The 23,961-nt window shown below is 35.5% G+C and overlaps 1 protein-coding gene across 9 annotated transcripts in view; it reads right to left on the bottom strand.

Annotated features, from left to right (window-relative positions):
- LOC106879599 (uncharacterized) overlaps positions 1-23,961 on the bottom strand; it is a 216,518-nt gene that overhangs the window by 92,372 nt on the left and 100,185 nt on the right. For 3 of the 9 annotated variants that reach the window (XM_014929241.3, XM_052971874.2, XM_052971873.2), the window contains exon 2: positions 2,858-2,999. The exons of 5 other annotated variants lie outside the window; for them this stretch is intronic. The gene's annotated coding sequence lies outside the window, so the exon portion shown is untranslated. Of the gene's footprint in view, positions 1-2,857; positions 3,000-21,812; positions 21,895-23,961 lie in introns of those variants that run through there. One more of the 9 variants, XM_014929244.3, reaches the window with a different exon arrangement.

Genomic DNA, 23,961 nt, shown 5'->3' with positions numbered 1-23,961 from the left:
TGGTTGAATTCTGCTGAGTATGTTAGATCATAATTTTGTTGCTTGTATCCATAGTGTATATATATATTTTTTTTAATTTTAATAAATACTGGTTAGCAGTTTCCAAACCTGTTCTGGATTGCCTTCACACACACACACCTAGATAGAAAATTATATTGCTTGTATGTAGTGTAAAAATGATTTAATTAAGTGTTAAGATTGATAACCATAGGCAGATGCAATGTAGCATTGTTCTAACCCAAAATAAGATTACAAATGAAAGACAGAAAAAATAATGATGATGATGGTAATGATCATGATGATGATTTCATTTATTTGCCACAAGGGCAAAGGAGGAGGAGAACAATACAAGGACACGCATTAGTGAGAATAATAATAATAATCATCCTACTACTACAACCACAAGGCCTGAAATTTACATTGACCTCAGTGTTTCACTGGTACTTAATTTATCAACCCCAAAAGGATGAAAAGCAAAGCTGACCTCAGTAGAATTTGAACACAATAATAATAATAGGAAGAAAATTTTTTTATATATGATTTAGTATCATTATTATTATTATTATTATTATTATTATTATTATTATAAAAGAAATGATTTATTATTATTAAGTATCCATCACCTTAACATTGAAATGGTAAATATGATATTTTTATATTAGAATGTTAACAGCATGAGTTCCAACATTAAAATTGCAATACAGTAATTATGTTCATTATAATTATAAGATTTCACTGACAGGTAACCATGTTTCGCTTTGGTTAAAATGCCATATGCAGGAAGGGGGTGGAGAGTAGGCAGACAGATCAATGATCCAAAAATGCTAATGAGTGTAAGATAGGGGAAGTACAAGTTCATTAGCTAATGATGCAATCACACACACACACACACACACACTGCAGTTCGGATCAACTGCTAGATGTTGCAATCCTTCCCAAAATTTAATTAGCTTAATGCTCTTTTCCTTCTTTCTAGTTTTATTAACTCGTCGTTCTTGCGGCTTGTACAGATTTTTGTGAAAATGTACGCAACATATACTACAATGAATGAACAATTATAGCAATTGGATAAAACTAAATACCAACAGTTCATAAATAAATTTCTTCTTCATAGCAGCAAGATGTTCTTGGAATAATTTATTCATATTGCAGCTAATCATACAAGAATGATTATGAAATTTAGGACAAAATTAGAAAATATGTAGTTATTGTTTAACAATGCCTACCTAACCTCTGAAATACAAAGATGCATTCACTTAATGATAAACAAATGCCTAATTCTTGTCTACATTAACTCTGTGTGTGTGTGTGTGTGTGTGTGTGTGTGTGTGTGTGTGTGTGTGTGTGTGTGTGTGCACGCGTATTAGTCATCATAATTTAAAGTTCCCTTTTCTATGTTAGCATGGGTTGAACAGTTTCACAAGAAGAGACAAGCCAGAGGGTTCTGCCAGGTTCCTCAACATGGCTTCTATGGCTGGATGACTTTCTTAATGCCAACTACTCAACAGAGTATACTGGGTGCTTTATATGTGGTACTAGCACTAGTGAGGTTGCCTCAGTTTCTGTCTACCAAATTCACTCACAAGGCTTTGGTTGGCCTGGGACTATATAGAAGAAGACAGTGGCTGGGAAGCAAACTTCGTACCACACAGCCACATCAATCCACAATACAAAATTACATATAACGTATATAGATGAAGCATGCCAAGTGGAAGTAGCACCATTTGTTAATCAGGAGTAAGCAAAGGTAGGTTGTAAGATGAATACCAACTACATGATGTTAAAATCAGATTCTAGAATTATGAGTGTCTCTTATCAGAGATTAGAAAAGGGTTAAATAAACAGATACATTTTACACAAGATAACATGGGAAAAAGATGATGCTAAACAAATGATGAAGATGATGATTATAATACCAATGTAACTGTTGCTGCAAAATAATGATGATGATGATTAACATTTGTGATAACAACCCACCTGAGGCCACTCTTGGTTCCAAGATGCAAATATCTACATCTAATGTGCTCATATTTAAATTAAAAGCTTCCAATTTAATTTTATCTAAGAACTTTTCAATCTATTTGTTATGTTCTAAACATCAACTTAATAATATAGAACTTGGTTACTAATCTTAAATTACCCCAAATTCTTGATTATTTTCAAAATTAATTGAAACATATATCCAGTGTATTTCATTTGAAATTAGATCACGAAAGGGTTAAGATGTGGAAAAAAAAGCATTTTTCAGAAAGTGAATATATCTTTCATGTAAAGCTGACATGAAGACAACGCTTGCACTTGCATGGGTCACACAGAATCTGTTGGGGCAGATTTTTCAACAGCCAGATGCCCTTCCTGTTGCCAACTTTCACCTGTTTCCCAGCAAAGTATTATTTCTCACAGCTAGACATGTTTTCCATGAAGACTGGAAACAAACAACACTGCTTGTATAACAATGATGCTTGCTGACAACCATCACATGATGTTAAGACAAGGGTATACACACACACACACATACATATATGCATATATATGATGAGCTTCTTTCAGTTTCCATGTAGCAAATCTACACTCATGGCTTTGGTTGGTCCAGACCTATAGTAGAAAATGCCACACAATGAAACTAAACCAAAGATCATATGGTTAGGAAGTAAGCTTCTCCTTCACACAACAACACAAATGCCTACCATGCCTGCAATTTTGTTCAAAGAATTAAGATGGCTGAAATGTTATTATATAAAGGTCTCTTTCTGAAAGAAATATAAGTAGCGGAACAGGAGTGTTGTAACAATGATTAATGTGCACAACTGCTGTTCGCAATTACCATAGCTGAGGCAAAATATGTTGCTGTACTTACCTCAGTTTAAGCAGCCAAAAAATAACAATTAATCCCACTTCATGATTAGATGGTAATAATTAGGGAAAGGTATCCAACAGCAAAAACACCCGATCCGAGAATTCATGCAAATATTTGAATCTGCAGAATCTTTCAACCCATGCTATCATAGGAAGAAGAAAAACAAAAAAAAAGCATTTGCTATAAGTAAAGTAATTAAAAAATAAATAGAATTATATTTAAAATTAAGAATTTTACCATACATAATTTTACACTATTCCTGAAAAGGCCTTTGATTTCATCAAAGGTCTGCTCATTGAAGGTTGTCGTAGGCTAAACAACAACATATATATATATATGCAGGTATGGCTGTGTGGTGAAGCTTGCTTCCCAACCACATAGTTCTGGGATCAGTCCCACTACATGAAACCTTGGGCAAGAGTTTTCTATTAGATAGAGCCTCAGGCCACTCGAAGCTTTGTGAGTGGATTTGGTAGATGGAAACTGAAAGTAGCCTGTTGTGTGTGTATATATATATATATATATATATATATATATATATTACTCTTTTACTTGTTTCAGTCATTTGACTGTGGCCATGCTGGAGCACCACCTTGAGTCGATCAAATCGACCCCAGGACTTATTCTTTGTAAGCCTAGTACTTATTCTATCAGTCTCCTTTGCCAAACTGCTAAGTTATGGGGACATAAACTCATCAGTTGTTAAGCAATGGTGGACACACAAACACAATGCACAACAGGTTTTTTCAGTTTCAGTCTACCAAATCCACTAACAAGGCTTTGGTTGGCCCGAGGCTATAGTAGAAGATACTTGCCCAAGGTGCCATACAGTGGGACTCAACCTGCAACCATGTGATTGGGAAACAAGCTTCTTATCACACAATATATATATGTATGTATTTAAGTGTGTGTGTCTTTGTGTCTGTGTTTGTCCCCCATCATCACTTGACGACTGGTGTTGGTGTGTTTATGTCCCCATAGCTTAACGGTTCAGCAAAAGAGACAGATAGAACAAGTACTAGGCCTACAAAATAAACCCTGGGGTTGACTTGTTCAACTGAAAACAAATTCAAGGTAGTGCTCCAGCATAGCTGCAGTCAAATGACTAAAAGAATAAAAGACTATATATATATATATATATATATATATATATATATATATATATATATATATATATTATATATACACATACACACACAGTAATCCCTTGACTATCATGGGTGTTATGTCCCAACCCCATCCCCTTCACAATATGTGAAAATCCATGAAGTAGAAACTACTGTTTTGTACATTTTTTAATTATTATTTTTATAATTTGTATATATTTATTTTATTATTTTTATATATTTAAGCTTTTATAAACTCGCCCCACACTCTTAGGAGTGCCCAGGTCTTCTCCTTTTATAGTATGTGCGATTCTTTGTTTGCTCATCTTCAGTACACTACATATTTTCTTTTAATATATATTAATTAATGTGTTATACAGTACTGTATTTTTACTTATTAATTTTAAGGCATGAAAATGCTTATTTTACCACAGAAATAATTAAAATCTAAAATAATATAAATACCTATCAGCTGAAAAGTCCACAACATAAATTTACATACATTAGCCAGAAAAATCTGCAATGTACTGAAGGTATGATAGGTGAACCACAACATGGCGAGTGACTACTATATATATGTGTGTGTGTGTATGTATGTATGTATGTATGTATGTATGTATATATATATATATATATATAGATAGATAGATAGATAGATAGATAGATAGATAGATAGATAGATAGATAGATAGATATTATTTGAGTGGTGGTAATCTCCCATTTAAAAATGTAAAGGGTAAAGATCTCTTCAATGTCATGAATGACCATGAGATTGCTCCTAGAAAGTCACCCTCCAAGACACAAATCTAGGCAAGGTCGTTTATGGAAGACCAGCCTCCCCTCTCCATCTCACCAATGTTATCCAAGGGGAAAGGCTGATACAGCTAGGCACCAGTGACGCCACAACTCATTTCTACAGCTGAATGAACTGGAGCAATGTGAAATAAAGTGTCTTGCTCAATAACACAACATACAACCCAGCCCGGGAATTGAACTCACTACCTCATGACTGTGATCCTGACACTCAAACTACTGAGCCATGACCCTTCACATTTAGTGACGAAGCAAACACGTCGCATAACCTACCAAAAGCTGGACACTTCTCACTTGCTGAGCAATTGACATCTGCTCTCTCCATTGCTCAGATAGAGAAACACAAATAAGCAGACTGATATTCTCTGTTACTGGTTCCAGCCAGTTGGCAGTGACCATATTGGAAGAAACTACCATCTTATACTAATAGTAGAAATAATGGTACATGCACATCTGGACATGTTACATTATTTTCATTCAATAAAATCTTAGTATCTAGGAATACCCCTACAGAAAGGATCAACAAGTGATCTCTGCTTAGTTGCAGGGTTTTTCTGGGGGGTAAAAAAATAAAACAAAAACTGGAGTTTTGACTCAAATACTAATAATTGTCACAAAATTAGCCAAATAGATGTGGCCAAAAACTTGACATTTACACCTGTCTTTACTTGCATTTATAAATTGCATGTAGAAGTGAAAATCTCAGTATATCATAAGTTAATTGACTGCACAATTGATTTATAAACATACAAGCATGTTTCTTTTAAATGTTGGTGCGCTTGAATGTGTATGTTATTAAGTTATATGAATGAGTGTGTGTGTACTAGACAAGTAAAGAAGGGCATCAACTTATCAGTAAGGCCTTACAAATAAAATCTGTAAACTAGGGGTTAAGTAAATTTGAAACTTGTGAGTGTCAGTGTGACAAGGAAAAAGAGGGAGAGAGGGGATGGGAGGGAGGAGAGACAGAAGGAGAGAAATAGTAAATATTAATTGTCAAGACTGTCAAACTGATAACAAGCATGGTAGTGTAAAATACTGTTAATAGTAACCATTGTTGAATAAATCTACTTCTTTCTTTATGAAATTCTCAGGGATTAGCTGTTTTCAAACCATTGTTTAAGCTAAAGACGTCTTTTCTTTTAGTTACTATCGCTCTTGCTCTATACTTCATTTCTTTTATTTCAGATAGATGTGATTTCTTAACATTTGTTCACCAAAGAATGTAAGTATTCCAGTCTTTGAGATTTTGTAGAGGTGAAATGGCTAAGTAAATAAGGAGACTACTTGCTTGTAGTAGATCGTCATCACCATTCAAAGTCCATTTTTGTGTGTACTAGATGATTTTTTTCAGGACACCAAAGACTTGTGCAGTCACCAAGTAACTTGCAAGATAAAGTAAAGAATGAAAATAGGGAAAAAAAAACCCTCCATCAAGAGATGGGGGAAGTGTCTTTATGCCAGGTGTTGAAGACTAAAGTATGATAGAAGAACACAGGTGTTTTGCTGTAGAGGTGATACATGGCTACCCAGTTGTGAGGGCAGCTGGAAGGGAGTAAAGATAGTGGTGAAAGGGTTCCAGAGCATACTTGCAAGAAAGAAGTTCACAAATTCAAATCCACAAAGGTGTTTCATTACATTTCTAAGAGGTGGTCCAGCTAGGAATGTCAATGAACAAATCTCTATGGGACTGCTCAAGCTGCTGGAAATGGTAATCAAATCTCCTTCAAACTACACCCTATTGTCTCAGATGATGGCTTTACTAAACAAGTCATCCTTAATACTAAGAAATTAAGGTCTGTGGTAGCTGGAACCCCTTTGATGATAGGTCTGCTTGATCAGGACTGACATGGGTCTAAACAATAACAACATACAACAGATTGCTGTTTTATCTACTGGCAGATTTATTTCTCATCTGCTTCACACCAAGTTCAGCAGTTCATAACATTCCCATTGGTACTTAGAAGACATCTACATTACTTTGAAATTTTTCGGTTAATCCATGAAAGAATGTCTCTGTGAAGTTCCTCTTCTGAGTGTTCTTACCCGTTAACAAGATCATCGTCATCCTCGTTTTTAATGTCAACATTTCCATGCTTGCATGAGTCAGACAAAATTTATCGAGGTAGATTTTCTATGGCTGGGTACTTTTTCCTGCTGTCTACCCTCACCTGTTTACATGAATATTCAAAACAAAAGACACAGCTTCTATGATAGTGGTGTTCATTTACAACTATCACATACTGTCAATGATACCAACACACTCACACATATATATATTCTCTAATTGCGGAGAAAACTTGCAGAAGAGGTAAGCCCAGGAAGACATGGGAGAAGGTAGTGAAATGTGATCTTCAGATAACGAGTCTCATATATGCAATGTCAAGTGACCGAGGCTTCTGGTGAGTTGCTGCGCTTGAGAAGACATCAAGTTAAGTGAAATCGTGCTCATAGCCAGTGCCAGTGAAAGGCACCTATGTTGGAGACACATAAAAGGCATCCATGCTGGTGACTTGTAAAAAGCACTTGGTACACTTTGTGAAGTGATTGGTGCTAGAAGGGGCATCGAGCCAAAGAAACCAAGCCAAAACAAACTGGAGCCTGGTGCAGCTCTCTAGCTTACCAGCTCCAGTCAGAGTGTCTAACTCATGCCAGCATGGAAAACGGATGTATGATGATGATATATATATATATATACATACACACACACACAATGAGCTTCTTTCGGTTTCTGTCTATCAAATCCATTCACAAGGCTTTGTTCAGCCCAGGGTCATAGCAGAAGACACTTACCCAAGGTGGCATGCAGTGAGAGTGAACCTGAAACTGTGTAATTAGGAAGCAAATTTGTTACCACACAGCCATGTCTGAAATTTCAAAAGTCATAACATCGTCTGCAGGACTCAAACACTGTGTTTAGTGGAGAGCTAACCACTACACCAAAGAGATGTCTTGTAAAAGGAAATAATTCCAGATAGATGTTAAAAGACTCTAGACACCTCTTTTCTTAGCATTTTTACATTACTGTGTAGATTTTTATATATTCAATACACACACACACACACTACCATCACCAAATACCTACCCACCAGCACACAGACTGTAAACTATACATTAAAAGTAGAGAATATATGACAGTGAATGAAAGCATACAATAAACAAGCAGGAAGGGTAAGGAGAATGCTTACTAGTGACAATTATGAATGGAAATATAAATTAAACAAAAAGGGAATGTAAACTTGAGCTGTTACACCTAGATGATATTAATATCGCTGATGACCTAGAAGATATTAATATTGATAAGCCAACGTGACATGTAGTAAAATAATATTTTGTGAATCTCAACTATCCAGCCTTGACACTCCTGTAATACACACACCTTTACTTTGAGAGACATCATTAAAAAGAAAATGTACAACCCAACCTTTTGTTTCAGTTACTATAAATTCTGCTAATAATAACATTCATATAACTCATGCTATTTCCTACAGTAATTAAAACTATGAAACTATATTTATCAATCAAATTACCATTTTGTTTTCCACAACTTTCTATTAAATTTCTTAGTACAATAGAAACATATTCTTCTATTGTTTTCAGCTTGCTATGTATTCAACACATACCACAGACATGGCTGTGTGGTTAAAAACTTTGCTTTGCAAATAATGTGTTTTTTTGTTTTTTTGTTTATTTTGATCTTTCTGAAGTGCTTTGATCCCTATGGAGCATAAGCCATTGACATTTTTTTCTCTGCTGTTATCAAATCTGGACTATCTTTTCTGCTTCTTTCCAGATGGATCCTTGCTTCCCACCACCAGCTATGTTTAGAGTGTCAACCAAATTCACACACAGGGCATTTGTTGGCCTGGGACTATAGTAAAAGACAATTACCTAAGGTGCTGTGTGCTGGAACTGAACCCAAAACTACATGGTTGCAAAGCCCTGCTTTTTTCGTTGTAGGTTTTTAGTCTTAATGACAAGAACTACATTATCCGATATGCCCCTTCTTTTTAAGATAAGCTGTCATTTGAGGGAGAAGTGGCTGATGGTTCAAGCAGTGTGATATGGATAGTTAACACCTGGTTTATATAATACTGATCAAATTTTAATATACCTTAGCCAAGACCTGAGACCGCCTTGGTCTTATGATACAAATTTCTTGATTTAAAGTGTTTTAAATAGAAACCTTCCATCAAAACCATGCTAAATTATGTTCCAGACAGCAACTTAACCCATTAGAATTTAAACCAGCCTTATCTGACCCAAATATTCTACCTATCTTATTTTCAAACTGGCCAGATTTGGTCTGTCACACCTATCCTACAATATGATTAAAACACACACACGCATACATCATCGAAATCTTGAAAATACAAGATAATTCATTACACCAAAACAATGTGATTAAATAAGCATTACATTTGACAGAGTAATCTGAATGCTAAAGAGTTAACAATGACAGAGTTAATTTACTAAATTCTCCATTATTTCCAAAGTTAACTTAAACAAAAGTTGTGAATTTCGATAGAAATTTAGTCACAAAAAACTTAATTTTATGATTAATTACAGATTTCATTACTTTGTCCCCTATCTTCTTTCTAACCCAGCATATCTACATAGCTTTCATATCAACAATCTAAGTATACCTGAGACAACTAGATTAAATGTCCTCTTTCTAACACAAGTTAGCAGAGTTTAAACCCATGAGCTTTTTCAAACATTAAGAGCTTAATATTCAAACTATTCATCAGTCATGTCCTTTCTCATTAAACCCATCCACACTAACACTGGCACATTATCATCAGGATGTGCCCCGCCTCTTTTCTTTCTCTTTCTTCCAATGCTATCACAATGGCCTCTATTTTTAATACACAAAATCAACTCTATACTGTCTAAACATGCCTTTCTTCTTTCTTTAACCCAATTCAAGTGTCCCACCTCTCAAATCTTACACTGAAATACTTCACCAGAGCCTCCTTTTGGAAATTACATCCCACTGGAATTTCTTCCCTGTGCTTGCTTGCCATATTAAACTAGATGCAGATATGGTTAAAAAATTGGTATACTTCACAAGTGTGTCCCCTCAACTTTGTTTCCTCAGAAAAAGAGATGTTTTATTTTAAGTTAAATTTTCTACAAATACCTTTTGAGTGGTGTAAATTAGAATTATATCAAGAATTATATCAGATTTTAATGTGAGAAAAAAATGGTGGGTACACACACATACATACTGACATACATCACAACTTTTTCAGAATTTCAAATTTCATTTTGTAGATTATATGTGATGTGGATCAGTATGTATGTGCACAACCTTCAATATTTGTTTTTTCTTTTCATATGAAATTGTAATATAATTGTAATATACACCATCTGGAAAGTATTTGTGGAAAGTTTCATAAAAATATACCTATTTTTCTGAAAGGTATGAAGGAACAAAGTCAAGGAGGGGCACACTTGGTATGCCAAAAAATTTGCTTTCAAAATGCATGGTTTCAGGTTCACTTCCACTGTGTGGCACGCTGAGCAAGAGTTTTCTACTATAGCACTGAGCCTAGTGAATGAATTTGGTAGACAGAAATTGAAAGAAGCATGTCAAATGTATACATGTGTGTATGTATGCTTGTATCATCTGGTCGTGACCTTGCATAATCATTGTCACTCATTTCCAGTATTCCGCAGAAACATGTCACCTTACCTTGAAACAGGAGTGACATCAAGCCACAAAAAAAATTCTGCCTCAGTAAACTCTGGCCAAACCATGCAAGCATGCAAAAGCAGATGTTAAACGATAGTTAACAGATCAAAGCAATATGAAATATCATAAGGTAGTTACAGTATGGAAAGGTAGCTCACACTTATTATTCAATAAGTACATATTCACATATTTATATTTACATAGAATCTGATACACATACATACACAAGTAGGAAATTCATATGATGTACTCATGAGGACACAAGGTACAGTGAGATCACAGGCAGCTTGACAGAAAAGGACTTTGTACAAAGCAGATGCACAGGAGTAGTGAGCAATAGGAACACTCTTAAAATAAACTCCTTTAAATACTCTATGAAATCTATAGGGTGGGCCAAAAGTCACATACAAAATAAGTTCAATACACTCCAGAATTGTCAAAGATATGCTTCAATTTTCCTAAATTTGAATAAAATAAACAAAATAATGATGAATACACACATACTTGTATATGATGCACGAAATGAATAATAATAATCCTTTCTACTACAGGTACAAGGTCTGAAATTTGGGGAGAGGGGGATAGTTCTTTACATCAACTCCAGTGCTCAACTGGTACTTATTTTATCAACCCTGAAAGGATGAAAGACAAAGTCAACCTCAGCAGAATTTGAACTCAGAACATAAAGACAGACAAAATACTGTTTAGCATTTTGCCCAGCATGCTAATGATTCTGCCAGCTCACTGGCTTAATAATAATAGTAATAGTAGTAGTAGTAGTAGTAGTAGTAATGATGATGATGATAATAATAATAATAATAATAATAATAATAATAATCCTTTCTAATAAAGGCACAAGGCCTGAAATTTTGGGGTGAGAATTAGTCAGTTATATCGACCCCAGTACATAACTGGTACCTATTCATCAACCCCAGAAGGGTGAAAGACAAAGTCAACCTTGGAATTTAAACTCAGAATGTAAAGACGAATGAAATGCTGCTAAGCATTGACTATGCTGTCTACAAATACATATATATGCATATATAACCCTCTTGTACATTGGGTATTTGCTCCGACACCCTATCATTACAATCTGTCTTAGTCCCACTCACCCTTATAAAATATGGGATAGCCATGTATCTTCTCTACAGCAAGACTTCCTCACTCTCAAACACTACTCCTCCACTTAGTCATGTGTGGGTGGCTTTTCATTTTCCTTTTCCTGCACTTTTCTCATCTTGGAAGTTACTTGGCAACCTCACTTGTGCCGTTGGTATGAGAAAAGCACCTAGTACACACTGTAAAGTGGTTAGTATTAGGAAGGGCATCCAATCATAGAAAGCATGCCAAAGCTGACATTGGAGCTCAATGCTGCCCCTGTGGTTCACTGGAACCTGTCAAACCATTCAACACATACCAGCATGTAAAAATGGACCTTAAATGACAGTGATAATGATGCATACACACTACATACATACACATCTATACATATTGTGTGTGTATATATATATATATATATATATATATATATATATATATATATATATATATATATATATATATATGTCTGTGTGTGTGTATGTACATACAAAAACAAGAATACATGTAAGTGAATATAAACGTTTATAGCTATATGCTTCACATACATACCTACACACAACAGTTTGTGATTATTTAGATATCTAACCATGTGTTATACAAATAAGGACTATAAAGTTTCCAACAGAGTTTTATTCGGTGTTTTTTTTGGGGGGGTGGGTTTGTTTGTTTACTAAACGAATAAAAATAAGCATAAAAATAAAACGAAATGTGAGAGAGTTTATTTATTTGCATGATGCACAGACAGAGATCAACTAACCAACAAAACATCTGAGGAAATAAAGAAAACAATATCAAACTGATGAAAGATAGTAAAGGTCAATCAAATATTAGACATACACACACACACACACACGCACATACACAGATACATACAAACACATGTTTCAAAATAAGGTTGGTTTATTAATATATCTGAGTTTATTTAATTCTTCAGCATTCAACTGTCTGTATTAATGATGTCAGAAAATAAAGAACTGGTGTACCTAGTCAAAAGAAACCTGTATAAATGGCCTTGTGTGTGTGTGTGTGTGTGTTGATGTATTCATATAAGAATAAGGAAAACAGGAAAACAACTTGATAGAAGTGGGTGAGATCAGAGGGTCCAAAAAGTAGTGTGTCAACAAAGCTAACTATAATGGCTTGGCTGTGTAGTAAGAAGTTTGCTTCTCAACCACATGGCTCTGAGACCAGTTCCATCCACTGCATGGCACCTTGGGCAAGTGTCTTCTACTATAGCCACGGGTCAACCAAAGCCTTATCAGTGGATTTAGTAGACAAAACTGAAAGCAGCCTGTCATATGTACGTATGTGTGCTTTTGTGTCTGTGTTAGTCCCCCACCACTGCTTGACAAATGGTGTTGGTTTGTTTACACCCTGGTAACTTAGCAATTCAGCAGAAGAAACCAATAGAATAAATAACAAACTTGAAATAATAAGTACTAGGATCAATTTGCTTAACTAAACCTTTCAAGGTGGTGTTCCGGTATGGCCTTGGTCCAATGACTGAAACAAGTATAACATAAAAGATATATATATATATATATTCCTTGTCTTGCAAGTTACTTGGTGACCGTGCTGGTGCCATGTAAAAAGCATCCAGTTCAAGTTGTGAGGTGGTTGGCATTTGGAAGGGCATCCAGTTGTAAAAACCATGCCAAAACTGACCTTGCTTGTGCTGGTGCCATATAAAAAGCACTAAGTCCACTCTGCAGGATGCTGGGTGTCAGAAAAGAACATTCAGCCATAAAAACCATGCCAAGACAGACAAAAACTATGCCAGCATGGAAGGCAGATGTTAAACAATGATGATGATGGTGTAGGTATAAGAACTTATAAACTTCAAGAGAATGTGAAATAATTCTTTTTGGGACAGTGAAACTCAAAATAGATAAAGCTATAAATAATAGCATGTAAATATTAGGTTAAAAAACATTTTGAATAGAAAAAGTTGAAGGCCATCTGTGGGATTCAAGCCCACATAATCTTTCAACATGACAGATGTTTTACTATTGGACCAAAGAATTCTTTTAAATTTCTCTATCCATGCACACATATACTTTGGTATGCACAACTGTGTAGTTGAGAATTTGTTTCCCAACTATATGGCTTTGGTTTCAGTCACATTGTGTGGCTACAATATATATTTTTATGAAATGAAAATTGTTCTGTAACCCAATTATGACTCAAGTAGTATTAAATATTTTACAATCATGTAATGAGTGAATGGAATGTCAACCTGACATTTTTTCCCCATCCTAATAAATACCGTTCAACTCATTGCTATAAAGTTCCAATCAGAATCAGAAAAAAAAAAAAAATCAGATTGTAGACACAGTTCACAAGGTGCTTACCTGCACTCTATGACACATGGGATCTCTACAAGATCATTACACCTACTAGATGTAGCAACTTTAATTCCCTCAAATTATACCCTATCATCTTAAATAAAATGGAAGGAAATGTCATAGATGAAACTAATCCAAAAAAGAAAGATGGGCTAGTCAAGGCTAGAACATCTATGATCATAGAGCTGCTTATTTAGGACTGACCTTGGGTTAAACAACAATGACTCGCATGAGAATCATCATTTTAACCCTCATTGTGCTGATTCAATTTATGCTAGTTATATAAATACGCTAATCATATGCAAAATACTTTCCACTAGCCAGTAAAAAGTATAAATATGCATACTACACACCACGAAATTTTTTATCTTTTACTAGTTTCAGCCATTGGACTGTGGGGCACTGCCTTGAAGGGTTTTAATCAAACAAATTGATCCTAATACTTATAGGTACTTATTCTAACAGTCTCTTTTGCCAAACCATTAAGTTACAGGGATGTAAACAAACCAACACCAGTTGTCAAGCAGTGGGAAGGTAGACAAAAACACACACACATATATACATACGCAGACATATACAATGAGCTTCTTTCAGTTTCTATCTATCAAATCCGCTCACAATGCTTTGGCCAGCCTGGGGCTATAGAAGACACTGTTGTTCCCAGGTTTACTCTGACCCAGAGTAGCAGCACCCATCAGGGTCCCAGCTATGGGCTAATTAGCTTGTAAATATAAGTCAGCTGTGGATATGGGAATAAACAGCTCGGGACCAAATCACAGGTGGCCCCTTGGCAAGAATTGGCACTTGGTAACCAGCCATGCCAAGGTTATGTTGAAATCATGGAATGCAGCAAGGTGTGTGTGTGTGAGCTGTTTTGGTAGATGAACTTATTGAGTCAATGGTGAATAACACTAGATGCTGAGTGGATGAACAATCAGCAAAATGTCAACAGTCAGGATCAACCAATTCAGGGAGTGAACTACTACTATTATCTCTGTAGTCATGATGAGCACAGAATGGACATTCAGATATCGAAACACCTATATGACTTATTAGTCAGAGCAAGTTGCCTAACCAAATGATGATGATGATAGATACTATTAAACATCTTCTCAGACCATAGGTGTTTTTTACTTCATGGTTTATTTTTACCTCCAGGAATAATCTATAGAATATTTTCTCTCTGCAGAACAGCTAATAAAGCAGTTTATCTGTGTATGTTGAATTTATACCTTCCACTGTTGTCTGACCTGGTAAAAACAACAGCCAAATTCCCACTCAAATTTCACTCAACATTAACCAGATGATAATAAAATGTACTCAAGTGTTACTTGGTTTAGCTCTGCCATAGATACTTTTAGACATCTGCTAAGACCACAGGAATTCTTTTCCTTTAGGATTTAATTTTACTTCCTAAAATAGTCTTTGCAAAGTTTTCTATCTGTGGAACAGTTAATAAAAACAGATTATTTGTGCAGGTGTGGGCAGAGTATATACCTTCTGCAATGATTTGACATGGTAAACACAACAGTCAAATTTCCATCAAATTTCACCCAACAAACCAGAGCACAAAAATTTCTCTGCACTGTATTACTTTCTGATGAATAAGTTGCCACAGCAGATGTAAGTTAGGCTATTATAATGATGAAGGTAAAAAACTGTAATTTGGCCAAAAATAAGATGAAGACATACATGAAGCTTGGAGTTCTAATAGGCTGACATGACTCTAAAAGTCTAACTGATTTTGGTAAAGTGCCAAGCTCGGGCACAGAATGTGTTGACCTCTATGACAATTTCTTTCTGAGATTCTGAAAGCAAAACAGAAGAGGAGAGAAGAAGAAAATAGAGAGGGAGGAGAGAAAGAGAAAGAAAGGTCTAAGGAAACATGCTAAGATTTTTGCATCGTTCCATCTTGATTTAGGGATCCCTGGCAGACAGTCAACAAATTTACACCATTAATTATATATAATTACAGAATACTAACTCAGGCCATGGGCCATAAGTATATGCACATCAATCCTTTAAGACATTCAAAAACTGTAAGGGTAGGCTTCTAAAATTTAAGGTAAAATAGAATAGTAAGAGGAATGTGGCGAAGACAATTTAGTGATGGTAAAAATATTGTAGATTAGTAGTAGCAGCATCACCAACAGCAGCAGCAGGCTGTTGGTGTCCTGGATTCCCTCTACACAGAATTTTACTGGAATAAACAGTAGTGAGACAAGGATAGAGGTTTATTAAGAAAATTATTAGAAGATATCACAGTTACTTGTATGTATGTATGTATGTGTGTGTGTATGTATGTATATACATACACACTCATACCATACATATATATATATATATATATTATGCATATATTTATAAACATGCACACACACATTTGTTTTTATGATGAGTTACAATAAAAGCAATTTTGCATTAAACTAAGGGATTACTCAATACTTTTTGTAGAGTACATATTTATCATATTTTTACAAGAGTGTTGACAGTGACTGAGGTTTTGGATTTTTCTAGCCTTCATAGTAAGAAGTTTGCATCCTGATCATATGGTTTCAGGTTCAGTCCCACCGTGTGGCACTTTGGACAAGTGTCTTCTACAAAAGTCATAGGCCAATCAAAGTCTTGTCAGTGAATTTGATAAACAGAAACTGAAAGAAGCTTGTTGTGTGTGTGTGTTTGTATGTCTCTCATCTCCATTCTACAACCAGTGTTGGTTTATGTCACCACAACTTTGTGGTTTGGCAAAAGATAATAGAATAAGTACCAGGTATTTAAAAAAATAAGTACTGGAGTCGATTCATTTGACTAAAATTCTTCAAGGTAGTGCTCCAGCAAGGCCACAGTCTGATGATTGAAACAAGTAAAAGATAAATGAGACAAGATATATACATATACACACACACAATACATATATACCATGAGTATGGTAGGTATGTTTGTGTGTGTGTGTGCGTGCGTATGTGCGTGTATACACGCACACATTACATATATACATACACACACGTGTGTGTAATGAATGCCCATTAATACAAGTACATTTAAACCCATCATCACCTGCCAACCAAATATCATCATAATTTCAATGCATCCAGAAAATATTGTTTCATCTGGCCAAGTAGGCAACATGGAAGCTACCAAAGTATAGAGGAATAGGTGAGAAAAATGAAGAAAGGCAGAAAAATATTCACAGAAAAACAGTAATGTAAAAAATTAGAAAAACCAAACAGGAAAATATAGTCTTTCAACCAACAATAAATTTTGAACAAGCTGTACAGAGAACAGAAAAAACAAAGAGGATGTCATCAGTATCATCCACAACATCGGTTTTCCGTATTGGCATGGGTTGGATGGTTTGACAGGAACTGGTAAGGCCAGGAGCTGCACCAGGCCCTAATGCCTTGCATTGGCACAGATGGATACCTTTCCTAATGCCAACTAGTTTACAAAGTATACTGGGTGCTTTTTACATGGCACCAGCACCAGTGCTTTTTTATGTGGCATCAACATCAGTGTCTTTTCATGTGGCACCAGCACCAGTGTCTTTTCATGTGGCACTAGCACCAGTGCTTTTTATGTGGCACCAGCACCAGTGCTTTTTACATGGTACCAGCACCTTTTCATGTGGCACCAGCACCAGTGCTTTTTTTACGTGGCACCAGCACCAGTGCTTTTTTTACGTGGCACCAGCACCAATACTATTTACATGGCACCAGCACGCGTGCGCGCGTTTATGGTCTTTCGACATAAATGACACTACAAAGCTGAGTTGTTGCGTGATGTAGTGATGCAGAGAGGAAATTGGTTGAGTGCCATTCTGCATTAAAGAAAAGATATACAACCAGTAAAAAAAATACATAGGCGCAGGTGTGGCTGTGTGGTAAGTAGCTTGCTTACCAACCACATGGTTCAGGGTTCAGTCCCACTGCGTGACACCTTGGGCAAGTGTCTTCTACTATAGCTTCGGGCCGACCAGAGCCTTGTGAGTGGATTTGGTAGACGGAAACTGAAAGAAGCCCGTCGTATATATGTATATATATGTGTATATGTGTGTGTATATGTTTGTGTGTATATGTTTGTGTGTCTGTGTTTGTCCCCCCACCATCGCTTGACAACCGATGCTGGTGTGTTTACGTCCCCGTAACTTAGCGGTTCGGCAAAAAGAGACCGATAGAATAAGTACTAGGCTTACAAAGAATAAGTCCTGGGGTCGAATTTCTCGACTAAAGGTGGTGCCCCAGCATGGCCGCAGTCAAATGACTGAAACAAGTAAAAGAGTAAAAGAATAAAAGGCTAAAAAAGGGAATGACTGAAAGGGAACAGGAACTTGTAAAGAGAAAGGGTAGTTGTGCTTATGGGACAGGAGAAAAGAAAGGAGCAAAACAAACAAGTGGAAAGAGATAGCAAATGTCACATAAACTTTTATCCTTTTACTGGTTTTAGTCATACAACTGTTGTCATGCTGGGGCCTCACTTGGAAGTTTTTAGTTTATTTCTGAGTTATTTCAATGACCTATATTTGTCAAATTGCGAGGTTTCTGCTTTGTGTGACTGTGCTGCATATTATGTGTATAACAGTGGATCTGTATGTCTGTGAAGTTGTTTTTTTCAGCCTCAATAAAACAATACACACACACACACACACTTGGAAACAGATGCGTGTTGGCGATAGGAAGGACATCCAGCCGTAGAAAATCCGCCTCAACAAATTTCGTCCGACCCATGCTCTTATGGAAAAGTAAATAATTAACAGTAAAACCATGATTATATATATATATATATATATATATATATATATACACACACATACATACATACATACATACATACGTGCACACATGTATTATACACACATATGCATGTGTGTGTGTGTTAATGTGCATGAAGTAGGGGGAGAAGCTTTTGAGAAAACACATGTCAATTTTTGTACACATGGTAGACAGCAGTTTCGTTGGTTAGGTTGCTATAGTAGCCTAAAAAAAAAGAAAGAAAAGAAAAGAAGGAAAAGGAAAGGCAAAGAAAATAAAGCAAAAGAAGCCAACGTTAACCTAATACTACTATTCTCGAGCAACAACCAACTTAACTTCCTCTGAAGGCACATATTTTAGAGAAGAGTAGAATAGCTTGCATGTTAGTCGAAAGTAAAGCAGAGGGATAAAAATATTGAAGAAATACAGTGAGAAAATCCTTCGTAAGAGCCAGGCCAGTCATGCAAATTGTAATAAGAGAATATATATATATATATATATATATATATATATATATATATATATATATATATATATATATATATATATAATACAAATGATATGTGAGCATAAGCATATATATACATACATATATGTACGTACATATATATATATACATATATATGTACGTACATACATATATATATACATATATATATACGTACATACATATATATATACATATATATGTACGTACATACATATATACATATATATGTACGTACATATATATATATATATATATATACACACACACACAATCATATCCATGCACACATATACCTAATTATGTATACACATATAACCACACACGCTAGCAGGATAGTCTCATCATTCATGGACGAATCATATTGGGGTGGGGGTGAATCCAGCGATCCCGCATGCAAACGTTTTAGAAAGAGAATTAAACAGAGGCTCAGAATTCTTAAATGTACAATCATCTGTTATGGCCAAAAGTAACGTGTAGTACTACTATTAATAATAATAAATATAATATGGAACAAGAAATAGATAGATAGATAGATAGATAGATAGATAGATAGATAGATAAACTATCATAAGATGCATTCCTTAGGGGTTCGTTTTGACTTTTTAATATAAGGTGAAAATCAGGGAGGAATCGGCCAATAAAATCAGTAAAAACCTAGTTGCTAGTATGCTATGCAATATTTAGGTTAAATCCGTGCCGAAGACTAGTTCGTATTGGGGGAGGGTAAAAGAATGTCAACAGAATGGTTCGCCTTGTGTGAATGAATGTCAACGTTACAATAATAATAATAACAACAATAATAATAATACAGCTACGATTCTCCCTTACCCAGCTCTCTCTCTCTCGCTCCCTTTCTCTCTACCGCTAACCCTTGAAGGCGTGTGCGCGCATACATGTGTATGTTCGGTGTGCTGATACGCACCATTCACACACACACATATATATATATATACATACACATATATAAACATATATACACACACATATATATACATAAACATATATACACACATTATATATATATATATATATATATATATATATATATACACACACACACACACACATTCATACAGACACACTTGTTTCTCTATCTTTTCTGTGCCTGTTCCCCCTCTCAGACACCCACCCCACCGCCACCACAAACCCTGTTTTTATCGATCTGTCCTTTACAATTTTTTTTTATTTCTGCTTTCCTCCGTTATAACTAACCATTTATCTATCGATCTACCTTTTTACTTGTCTATCTATCAATCTGTATCGATCTGCTTACGTCCAATTATCTTCCTTTATCTAAATCATCCGCCAAACCCCATCTCTCATTCATATTCTCAACAAATATATATGCGCGTGCGCGCGTGTGTGAAACGAACACGTATGTTCGTATGTATAAATGTATATATATTTGCCTTTTTTTTTTATCTGATTCTGTTTATATCTCGAGTTTGTTTTTTTTTTGTCTCAAAGTCTCGTTCTATTTTACCCTCGTTCATTCTCAGCCTCGCTTTCTCTTTTATTCCTTCCTTATACCTTGCTATCTTCCTTTTCTCTCCACCCTCACTTGAACAAAATAGCATAGATGCGCGATGTACACACACACACACACACACACACATATACACATATTGTATGTTATGTTACCTTACATACATACATAAATGCATGTATGACTTACGTACAACACACATTTACACATGTGGTGAGCCATCATCTACAACCATACTCTTCTGCATCCATGCATGTCGGCTAAAAATACACAACTACCATCATTACCACCACCACCACCATTAACCTAACTATCACTACCAATATTACCATCACAACAGTACTACACCTCCTGTTCACTATCGCCACTCCATCGGCCAAAGAGGCAGCCTGTACGTGGTCACTTAACTTGCTAAAAATAACAGCCAAATCTCCCTCAAACCACACCCTACCGTCTTAAATAAATGGCAGATATTGGATATTTTTGAGTTTAAAAATACAGGAATGGTAGTTCGTAGAATGCCTTTGATCATGGTTCTGCTCGTTCAGAAATGACCAAGATCTAAACACCAACAACAATAACCAACACAAAATTTAACAGGGAGCCTCTAAATGCTCGCTCGACACGCTAGAAATAGCAGCCAAACTTCCTTTAAATCCACTACCCTAACATCTTAAGCATGCTGATACGTAACACTACATTGGATAAAGTCATATTAAATACATATACGATGTCTGAATAAAAGACAAGACCAACCGGATGGCTTTGGAGCGCTTTATATATATATATTATACACACACACACATACCTATAAATATACATACATACAGACGGATAAATAGATAGATAGATAGATAGATCTGTTCGGTCAAAAATTGTTCAGGGGCTAAACATGACGTTATTAGAAATTCCTGCTTCTGCTACAAACAACACCGCCTCCATCACCCGATTTCACTACCACTCCAAGACTACAATGACCACTACTATTATTACCATCGACATCGACATTCCACCATTAACAACACCAATGCCATAACCACCACCACCACTATTACAAATACTTTCATCCAACATAAGCTAACAAAGAACAGTCAACCATTATAGTTAATTCCCATGTTGGAATGAAATAGCTTTCAAGAATAGGTGTTTCACACCTAGCTTATCTTACCTATTTCCAAAATGGGAACGTCACAGCTCACTCACCTCCAGACACCAGCACCACAACAACTACCATTATACCAAACACACACACGCACACACAAAATGCCATATGACTTAGGACCAAGTCACTAAATAAATAACACTGACCACAATTAATTCCGACATTTTCTAGCTTTTGTTTCAAATGTTGCCAGGCTTCAGATTTAAATCACATTGATTTTCTGTAAGAATATCTTGTTGAAATACAAGGGATATGTGTGTGTGTGTGTGTGTATGTGTGTTTTGGGGGTGAGGAGAGGATAGTTCGTTTTGTTTGATATTATCATTACAATAGTTAAATGCTAACAACGTACACAATGACCAATCTATTATATTTTAGTTCCTTGTAATAAGGATAGAGGGAACAAAAAAAAACCCCGTTTCTGTAAAATGTTAACATGCCGATTTTTTTCTCAACTCTGCATATAGACACACACACACACACATATATATATATATATATATATATATATATATATATATATAAGATAAATTTACTTGGAAATGGATGCGTGGCATTCAATCATATAATAATATATATATAGGCATATATACATACATATATGTACATGCTGACACACACACACATATATATATATATATATATATATATATTTCGTAAATTTTTTGAGTAACTGTTACTCAAATAATTTACCCTCATTTATTTTTATCCAAAAAATTAAGTTACGATAAAAGTATTATAATGATTGACACTGAAAATACCAAAAATGAGGCTAACTTTTAATTTTTTTGATGAAAATAAATGAGTATTGTACGTGTTTTCTTTTTTTCATAAGTGTATACCTACTTTTGCACCCCCACCCCCCCCACTGCATGTAAGTGTGTAAGAGAACAGTAGGATAGAGAAATTTATCAGTTAAAATTAGATAATTCTTTAGTTTGCTTTGCCCATCAGTCAAAGCCATGCTGGAGCATTGCGTTCAGAATTAAATGATTTTTTTCTTCGGGATATATACCCAAAGGGGTCCAGATGGACTATATGTAATCTGAACCTTTCCCCACTTATTATTTTTTTTTTTTTTACGGAATCCTACGTTTTAGGCTATGGAGATTCCGATTCTGAAAAAAAATTTTCAAAAATCTCAATTTCAAAATTTCGATTCCCCCCACCTTCGGTTTTTATATAGATCCACAGGGTAAACCTAACCCTAACTCAAACCCTAACCGTAACCCTGACCCTAACCCTAACACTAGTTTTGTGAGATTTGGCTGTTATTTCTAGCATGTAAATAGCCTGCTTGGTGGGGGGGGGTAGAAATTTTTCAAACAATTTTTTTTCAGAATCTGAATCTCCATAGCCTAAAACGTGGGATTCCGTAAAAAAATTAATAAATAAGAGGGGGAAAGGTTCAGATTACATATAGTCCGTCTCTACCGTTTTCTGTACGTATAAGGAGAAAAGCGAGCCAGAACCAGTTCTACATCTAGCCCTCATTACACAGACGAACACACGTGATACAGGTTCATAGATGGACAGATTAGACACCCTATCTCCAACAATGCCCACCCAGCTGGATATTCGAGAACAGTGAATTCATTCCTTGTTGGTGCTCAAGTTTACAATTTCTTGGTACCCTTCTTTCATTTTTACTATACCTCGGTACCAAAATACCTAGAGTTGGTAGATGACCACAAAGCATGTGTGTGTTTGTGTGTGTGATTCTCAGAAGCATATCTGGAAACGAAAATGGAATGTATAATTAATAAGTTTCATTTAACAATATAAACACACACGATCTGATGAGGGAGCCCTACGTCGTGGTCGTTCGACCAGCTAGAAGTAGCAGTCAAATCACCTTCAAATCATTTTATCATCTAACAAGAAAACAAATTGGATAATGTAGTCACTACTATACAAAAATAGGCGGGATGGTCACGGTTTGAAATATTTTTAACCACATGTTTACTCGATTTGAGTTGAACTGTTATTATACAACAAAGACATACGCACACACACACACACACACACACATATATATATATATATACACACACACACACACGTACACTTCTTCAGACAATTCATCCTTAAACACGCATCCTGTGGTGGAGTGTGTGAATACAATTCAATTTATTTGGAAGTTATTAAACAGACA

The sequence above is a fragment of the Octopus bimaculoides genome, chromosome 11 (genome assembly GCF_046866305.1).
Source record: "Octopus bimaculoides isolate indiv1 chromosome 11, ASM4686630v1, whole genome shotgun sequence".
In the NCBI taxonomy this organism is placed as follows: domain Eukaryota; kingdom Metazoa; phylum Mollusca; class Cephalopoda; order Octopoda; family Octopodidae; genus Octopus; species Octopus bimaculoides.
The sequence above is the reverse complement of the archived record's forward strand: the minus strand, read 5'-3'. Positions and strand labels throughout refer to the sequence as shown.